The following is an 8,781-nucleotide window of genomic DNA, read 5'->3' as shown; positions in this document are numbered from 1 at the left end:
CGATTCCTGCTGAGTATCTGTGCTCATTTTTAGCTCGATCTGAGCAGTTTTATTTTTTGGCTTAAAAAAAAGGTAAGCCTAACCCCTTGGGGTTTTTTCGGGTCAAAAATCGAAAGTCCTATTTCTGCACAAATTTTGGGCTAAAATTAAAGGGCGATTCCTGCTGAGTATCTGTGCGCATTTTCAGCTCGATCTGAGCACTTTTATTTTTTGGCCGGAAAAAAAGGTAAGCCTAACCCCTTGGGGTTTTTTCGGGTCAAAAATCGAAAGTCCTATTTCTGCACAAATTTTGGGCTAAAATTAAAGGGCGATTCCTGCTGAGTATCTGTGCGCATTTTCAGCTCGATCTGAGCACTTTTATTTTTTGGCCGGAAAAAAAGGTAAGCCTAACCCCTTGGGGTTCTTTCGGGTCAAAAATCGAAAGTCCTATTTCTGCACAAATTTTGGGCTAAAATTAAAGGGCGATTCCTGCTGAGTATCTGTGCTCATTTTTAGCTCGATCTGAGCAGTTTTATTTTTTGGCTTAAAAAAAAGGTAAGCCTAACCCCTTGGGGTTTTTTCGGGTCAAAAATCGAAAGTCCTATTTCTGCACAAATTTTGGGCTAAAATTAAAGGGCGATTCCTGCTGAGTATCTGTGCGCATTTTCAGCTCGATCTGAGCACTTTTATTTTTTGGCCGGAAAAAAAGGTAAGCCTAACCCCTTGGGGTTTTTTCGGGTCAAAAATCGAAAGTCCTATTTCTGCACAAATTTTGGGCTAAAATTAAAGGGCGATTCCTGCTGAGTATCTGTGCGCATTTTCAGCTCGATCTGAGCACTTTTATTTTTTGGCCGGAAAAAAAGGTAAGCCTAACCCTTGGGGTTTTTTCGGGTCAAAAATCGAAAGTCCTATTTCTGCACAAATTTTGGGCTAAAATTAAAGGGCGATTCCTGCTGAGTATCTGTGCTCATTTTTAGCTCGATCTGAGCAGTTTTATTTTTTGGCTTAAAAAAAAGGTAAGCCTAACCCCTTGGGGTTTTTTCGGGTCAAAAATCGAAAGTTCTATTTCTGCACAAATTTTGGGCTAAAATTAAAGGGCGATTCCTGCTGAGTATCTGTGCGCATTTTCAGCTCGATCTGAGCACTTTTATTTTTTGGCCGGAAAAAAAGGTAAGCCTAACCCCTTGGGGTTTTTTCGGGTCAAAAATCGAAAGTCCTATTTCTGCACAAATTTTGGGCTAAAATTAAAGGGCGATTCCTGCTGAGTATCTGTGCGCATTTTCAGCTCGATCTGAGCACTTTTATTTTTTGGCCGGAAAAAAAGGTAAGCCTAACCCCTTGGGGTTTTTTCGGGTCAAAAATCGAAAGTCCTATTTCTGCACAAATTTTGGGCTAAAATTAAAGGGCGATTCCTGCTGAGTATCTGTGCTCATTTTTAGCTCGATCTGAGCAGTTTTATTTTTTGGCTTAAAAAAAAGGTAAGCCTAACCCCTTGGGGTTTTTTCGGGTCAAAAATCGAAAGTTCTATTTCTGCACAAATTTTGGGCTAAAATTAAAGGGCGATTCCTGCTGAGTATCTGTGCGCATTTTCAGCTCGATCTGAGCACTTTTATTTTTTGGCCGGAAAAAAAGGTAAGCCTAACCCCTTGTGGTTTTTTCGGGTCAAAAATCGAAAGTCCTATTTCTGCACAAATTTTGGGCTAAAATTAAAGGGCGATTCCTGCTGAGTATCTGTGCGCATTTTCAGCTCGATCTGAGCACTTTTATTTTTTGGCCGGAAAAAAAGGTAAGCCCCTTGGGGTTTTTTCGGGTCAAAAATCGAAAGTCCTATTTCTGCACAAATTTTGGGCTAAAATTAAAGGGCGATTCCTGCTGAGTATCTGTGCGCATTTTCAGCTCGATCTGAGCACTTTTATTTTTTGGCCGGAAAAAAAGGTAAGCCTAACCCCTTGGGGTTTTTTCGGGTCAAAAATCGAAAGTCCTATTTCTGCACAAATTTTGGGCTAAAATTAAAGGGCGATTCCTGCTGAGTATCTGTGCGCATTTTCAGCTCGATCTGAGCAGTTTTATTTTTTGGCTTAAAAAAAGGTAAGCCTAACCCCTTGGGGTTTTTTCGGGTCAAAAATCGAAAGTCCTATTTCTGCACAAATTTTGGGCTAAAATTAAAGGGCGATTCCTGCTGAGTATCTGTGCGCATTTTCAGCTCGATCTGAGCACTTTTATTTTTTGGCCGGAAAAAACGGTAAGCCTAACCCCTTGGGGTTTTTTCGGGTCAAAAATCGAAAGTCCTATTTCTGCACAAATTTTGGGCTAAAATTAAAGCGCGATTCCTGCTGAGTATCTGTGCGCATTTTTAGCTCGATCTGAGCACTTTTATTTTTTGGCCGGAAAAAAAGGTAAGCCTAACCCCTTGGGGTTTTTTCGGGTCAAAAATCGAAAGTCCTATTTCTGCACAAATTTTAGGCTAAAATTAAAGGGCGATTCCTGCTGAGTATCTGTGCGCATTTTCAGCTCGATCTGAGCACTTTTATTTTTTGGCCGGAAAAAAAGGTAAGCCTAACCCCTTGGGGTTTTTTCGGGTCAAAAATCGAAAGTCCTATTTCTGCACAAATTTTAGGCTAAAATTAAAGGGCGATTCCTGCTGAGTATCTGTGCGCATTTTCAGCTCGATCTGAGCACTTTTATTTTTTGGCCGGAAAAAAAGGTAAGCCTAACCCCTTGGGGTTTTTTCGGGTCAAAAATCGAAAGTCCTATTTCTGCACAAATTTTGGGCTAAAATTAAAGGGCGATTCCTGCTGAGTATCTGTGCGCATTTTCAGCTCGATCTGAGCAGTTTTATTTTTTGGCCGGAAAAAAAGGTAAGCCTAACCCCTTGGGGTTTTTTCGGGTCAAAAATCGAAAGTCCTATTTCTGCACAAATTTTGGGCTAAAATTAAAGGGCGATTCCTGCTGAGTATCTGTGCGCATTTTTAGCTCGATCTGAGCAGTTTTATTTTTTGGCTTAAAAAAACGGTAAGCCTAACCCCTTGGGGTTTTTTCGGGTCAAAAATCGAAAGTCCTATTTCTGCACAAATTTTGGGCTAAAATTAAAGGGCGATTCCTGCTGAGTATCTGTGCGCATTTTCAGCTCGATCTGAGCACTTTTATTTTTTGGCCGGAAAAAAAGGTAAGCCTAACCCCCTGGGGTTTTTTCGGGTCAAAAATCGAAAGTCCTATTTCTGCACAAATTTTGGGCTAAAATTAAAGGGCGATTCCTGCTGAGTATCTGTGCGCATTTTTAGCTCGATCTGAGCACTTTTATTTTTTGGCTTAAAAAAAAGGTAAGCCTAACCCCTTGGGGTTTTTTCGGGTCAAAAATCGAAAGTCCTATTTCTGCACAAATTTTGGGCTAAAATTAAAGGGCGATTCCTGCTGAGTATCTGTGCGCATTTTCAGCTCGATCTGAGCACTTTTATTTTTTGGCCGGAAAAAAAGGTAAGCCTAACCCCTTGGGGTTTTTTCGGGTCAAAAATCGAAAGTCCTATTTCTGCACAAATTTTGGGCTAAAATTAAAGGGCGATTCCTGCTGAGTATCTGTGCGCATTTTAGCTCGATCTGAGCACTTTTATTTTTTGGCGTAAAAAAAGGTAAGCCTAACCCCTTGGGGTTTTTTCGGGTCAAAAATCGAAAGTCCTATTTCTGCACAAATTTTGGGCTAAAATTAAAGGGCGATTCCTGCTGAGTATCTGTGCGCATTTTCAGCTCGATCTGAGCACTTTTATTTTTTGGCCGGAAAAAAAGGTAAGCCTAACCCCTTGGGGTTTTTTCGGGTCAAAAATCGAAAGTCCTATTTCTGCACAAATTTTGGGCTAAAATTAAAGGGCGATTCCTGCTGAGTATCTGTGCGCATTTTCAGCTCGATCTGAGCACTTTTATTTTTTGGCCGGAAAAAAAGGTAAGCCTAACCCCTTGGGGTTTTTTCGGGTCAAAAATCGAAAGTCCTATTTCTGCACAAATTTTGGGCTAAAATTAAAGGGCGATTCCTGCTGAGTATCTGTGCGCATTTTCAGCTCGATCTGAGCACTTTTATTTTTTGGCCGGAAAAAAAGGTAAGCCTAACCCCTTGGGGTTTTTTCGGGTCAAAAATCGAAAGTCCTATTTCTGCACAAATTTTGGGCTAAAATTAAAGGGCGATTCCTGCTGAGTATCTGTGCGCATTTTCAGCTCGATCTGAGCACTTTTATTTTTTGGCCGGAAAAAAAGGTAAGCCTAACCCCTTGGGGTTTTTTCGGGTCAAAAATCGAAAGTCCTATTTCTGCACAAATTTTGGGCTAAAATTAAAGGGCGATTCCTGCTGAGTATCTGTGCGCATTTTCAGCTCGATCTGAGCACTTTTATTTTTTGGCCGGAAAAAAAGGTAAGCCTAACCCCTTGGGGTTTTTTCGGGTCAAAAATCGAAAGTCCTATTTCTGCACAAATTTTGGGCTAAAATTAAAGGGCGATTCCTGCTGAGTATCTGTGCGCATTTTCAGCTCGATCTGAGCACTTTTATTTTTTGGCCGGAAAAAAAGGTAAGCCTAACCCCTTGGGGTTTTTTCGGGTCAAAAATCGAAAGTCCTATTTCTGCACAAATTTTGGGCTAAAATTAAAGGGCGATTCCTGCTGAGTATCTGTGCGCATTTTCAGCTCGATCTGAGCACTTTTATTTTTTGGCCGGAAAAAAAGGTAAGCCTAACCCCTTGGGGTTTTTTCGGGTCAAAAATCGAAAGTCCTATTTCTGCACAAATTTTGGGCTAAAATTAAAGGGCGATTCCTGCTGAGTATCTGTGCGCATTTTCAGCTCGATCTGAGCACTTTTATTTTTTGGCGGAAAAAAAGGTAAGCCTAACCCCTTGGGGTTTTTTCGGGTCAAAAATCGAAAGTCCTATTTCTGCACAAATTTTGGGCTAAAATTAAAGGGCGATTCCTGCTGAGTATCTGTGCGCATTTTCAGCTCGATCTGAGCACTTTTATTTTTTGGCCGGAAAAAAAAGGTAAGCCTAACCCCTTGGGGTTTTTTCGGGTCAAAAATCGAAAGTCCTATTTCTGCACAAATTTTGGGCTAAAATTAAAGGGCGATTCCTGCTGAGTATCTGTGCGCATTTTCAGCTCGATCTGAGCACTTTTATTTTTTGGCCGGAAAAAAAGGTAAGCCTAACCCCTTGGGGTTTTTTCGGGTCAAAAATCGAAAGTCCTATTTCTGCACAAATTTTGGGCTAAAATTAAAGGGCGATTCCTGCTGAGTATCTGTGCGCATTTTCAGCTCGATCTGAGCACTTTTATTTTTTGGCCGGAAAAAAAGGTAAGCCTAACCCCTTGGGGTTTTTTCGGGTCAAAAATCGAAAGTCCTATTTCTGCACAAATTTTGGGCTAAAATTAAAGGGCGATTCCTGCTGAGTATCTGTGCGCATTTTCAGCTCGATCTGAGCACTTTTATTTTTTGGCCGGAAAAAAAGGTAAGCCTAACCCCTTGGGGTTTTTTCGGGTCAAAAATCGAAAGTCCTATTTCTGCACAAATTTTGGGCTAAAATTAAAGGGCGATTCCTGCTGAGTATCTGTGCGCATTTTCAGCTCGATCTGAGCACTTTTATTTTTTGGCCGGAAAAAAAGGTAAGCCTAACCCCTTGGGGTTTTTTCGGGTCAAAAATCGAAAGTCCTATTTCTGCACAAATTTTGGGCTAAAATTAAAGGGCGATTCCTGCTGAGTATCTGTGCGCATTTTCAGCTCGATCTGAGCACTTTTATTTTTTGGCCGGAAAAAAAGGTAAGCCTAACCCCTTGGGGTTTTTTCGGGTCAAAAATCGAAAGTCCTATTTCTGCACAAATTTTGGGCTAAAATTAAAGGGCGATTCCTGCTGAGTATCTGTGCGCATTTTCAGCTCGATCTGAGCACTTTTATTTTTTGGCCGGAAAAAAACGGTAAGCCTAACCCCTTGGGGTTTTTTCGGGTCAAAAATCGAAAGTCCTATTTCTGCACAAATTTTGGGCTAAAATTAAAGGGCGATTCCTGCTGAGTATCTGTGCGCATTTTCAGCTCGATCTGAGCACTTTTATTTTTGGCTTAAAAAAAGGTAAGCCTAACCCCTTGGGGTTTTTTCGGGTCAAAAATCGAAAGTCCTATTTCTGCACAAATTTTGGGCTAAAATTAAAGGGCGATTCCTGCTGAGTATCTGTGCGCATTTTCAGCTCGATCTGAGCACTTTTATTTTTTGGCCGGAAAAAAAGGTAAGCCTAACCCCTTGGGGTTTTTTCGGGTCAAAAATCGAAAGTCCTATTTCTGCACAAATTTTGGGCTAAAATTAAAGGGCGATTCCTGCTGAGTATCTGTGCGCATTTTCAGCTCGATCTGAGCACTTTTATTTTTTGGCCGGAAAAAAAGGTAAGCCTAACCCCTTGGGGTTTTTTCGGGTCAAAAATCGAAAGTCCTATTTCTGCACAAATTTTGGGCTAAAATTAAAGGGCGATTCCTGCTGAGTATCTGTGCGCATTTTCAGCTCGATCTGAGCACTTTTATTTTTTGGCCGGAAAAAAAGGTAAGCCTAACCCCTTGGGGTTTTTTCGGGTCAAAAATCGAAAGTCCTATTTCTGCACAAATTTTGGGCTAAAATTAAAGGGCGATTCCTGCTGAGTATCTGTGCGCATTTTCAGCTCGATCTGAGCACTTTTATTTTTTGGCCGGAAAAAAAGGTAAGCCTAACCCCTTGGGGTTTTTTCGGGTCAAAAATCGAAAGTCCTATTTCTGCACAAATTTTGGGCTAAAATTAAAGGGCGATTCCTGCTGAGTATCTGTGCGCATTTTTAGCTCGATCTGAGCACTTTTATTTTTTGGCTTAAAAAAAGGTAAGCCTAACCCCTTGGGGTTTTTTCGGGTCAAAAATCGAAAGTCCTATTTCTGCACAAATTTTGGGCTAAAATTAAAGGGCGATTCCTGCTGAGTATCTGTGCGCATTTTCAGCTCGATCTGAGCACTTTTATTTTTTGGCCGGAAAAAAAGGTAAGCCTAACCCCTGGGGTTTTTTCGGGTCAAAAATCGAAAGTCCTATTTCTGCACAAATTTTGGGCTAAAATTAAAGGGCGATTCCTGCTGAGTATCTGTGCGCATTTTAGCTCGATCTGAGCACTTTTATTTTTTGGCTTAAAAAAAAGGTAAGCCTAACCCCTTGGGGTTTTTTCGGGTCAAAAATCGAAAGTCCTATTTCTGCACAAATTTTGGGCTAAAATTAAAGGGCGATTCCTGCTGAGTATCTGTGCGCATTTTCAGCTCGATCTGAGCACTTTTATTTTTTGGCCGGAAAAAAAGGTAAGCCTAACCCCTTGGGGTTTTTTCGGGTCAAAAATCGAAAGTCCTATTTCTGCACAAATTTTGGGCTAAAATTAAAGGGCGATTCCTGCTGAGTATCTGTGCGCATTTTCAGCTCGATCTGAGCACTTTTATTTTTTGGCCGGAAAAAAAGGTAAGCCTAACCCCTTGGGGTTTTTTCGGGTCAAAAATCGAAAGTCCTATTTCTGCACAAATTTTGGGCTAAAATTAAAGGGCGATTCCTGCTGAGTATCTGTGCGCATTTTCAGCTCGATCTGAGCACTTTTATTTTTTGGCCGGAAAAAAAGGTAAGCCTAACCCCTTGGGGTTTTTTCGGGTCAAAAATCGAAAGTCCTATTTCTGCACAAATTTTGGGCTAAAATTAAAGGGCGATTCCTGCTGAGTATCTGTGCGCATTTTCAGCTCGATCTGAGCACTTTTATTTTTTGGCCGGAAAAAAAGGTAAGCCTAACCCCTTGGGGTTTTTTCGGGTCAAAAATCGAAAGTCCTATTTCTGCACAAATTTTGGGCTAAAATTAAAGGGCGATTCCTGCTGAGTATCTGTGCGCATTTTCAGCTCGATCTGAGCACTTTTATTTTTTGGCCGGAAAAAAAGGTAAGCCTAACCCCTTGGGGTTTTTTCGGGTCAAAAATCGAAAGTCCTATTTCTGCACAAATTTTGGGCTAAAATTAAAGGGCGATTCCTGCTGAGTATCTGTGCGCATTTTCAGCTCGATCTGAGCACTTTTATTTTTTGGCCGGAAAAAAAGGTAAGCCTAACCCCTTGGGGTTTTTTCGGGTCAAAAATCGAAAGTCCTATTTCTGCACAAATTTTGGGCTAAAATTAAAGGGCGATTCCTGCTGAGTATCTGTGCGCATTTTCAGCTCGATCTGAGCACTTTTATTTTTTGGCCGGAAAAAAAGGTAAGCCTAACCCCTTGGGGTTTTTTCGGGTCAAAAATCGAAAGTCCTATTTCTGCACAAATTTTGGGCTAAAATTAAAGGGCGATTCCTGCTGAGTATCTGTGCGCATTTTCAGCTCGATCTGAGCACTTTTATTTTTTGGCCGGAAAAAAAGGTAACCCCTTGGGGTTTTTTCGGGTCAAAAATCGAAAGTCCTATTTCTGCACAAATTTTGGGCTAAAATTAAAGGGCGATTCCTGCTGAGTATCTGTGCGCATTTTCAGCTCGATCTGAGCACTTTTATTTTTTGGCCGGAAAAAAAGGTAAGCCCTTGGGGTTTTTTCGGGTCAAAAATCGAAAGTCCTATTTCTGCACAAATTTTGGGCTAAAATTAAAGGGCGATTCCTGCTGAGTATCTGTGCGCATTTTCAGCTCGATCTGAGCACTTTTATTTTTTGGCCGGAAAAAAAGGTAAGCCTAACCCCTTGGGGTTTTTTCGGGTCAAAAATCGAAAGTCCTATTTCTGCACAAATTTTGGGCTAAAATTAAAGGGCGATTCCTGCTGAGTATCTGTGCGCATT

The sequence above is a fragment of the Ornithodoros turicata genome, chromosome 6 (assembly GCF_037126465.1).
Source record: "Ornithodoros turicata isolate Travis chromosome 6, ASM3712646v1, whole genome shotgun sequence".
In the NCBI taxonomy this organism is placed as follows: domain Eukaryota; kingdom Metazoa; phylum Arthropoda; class Arachnida; order Ixodida; family Argasidae; genus Ornithodoros; species Ornithodoros turicata.
This window is presented reverse-complemented; position numbering follows the sequence as displayed.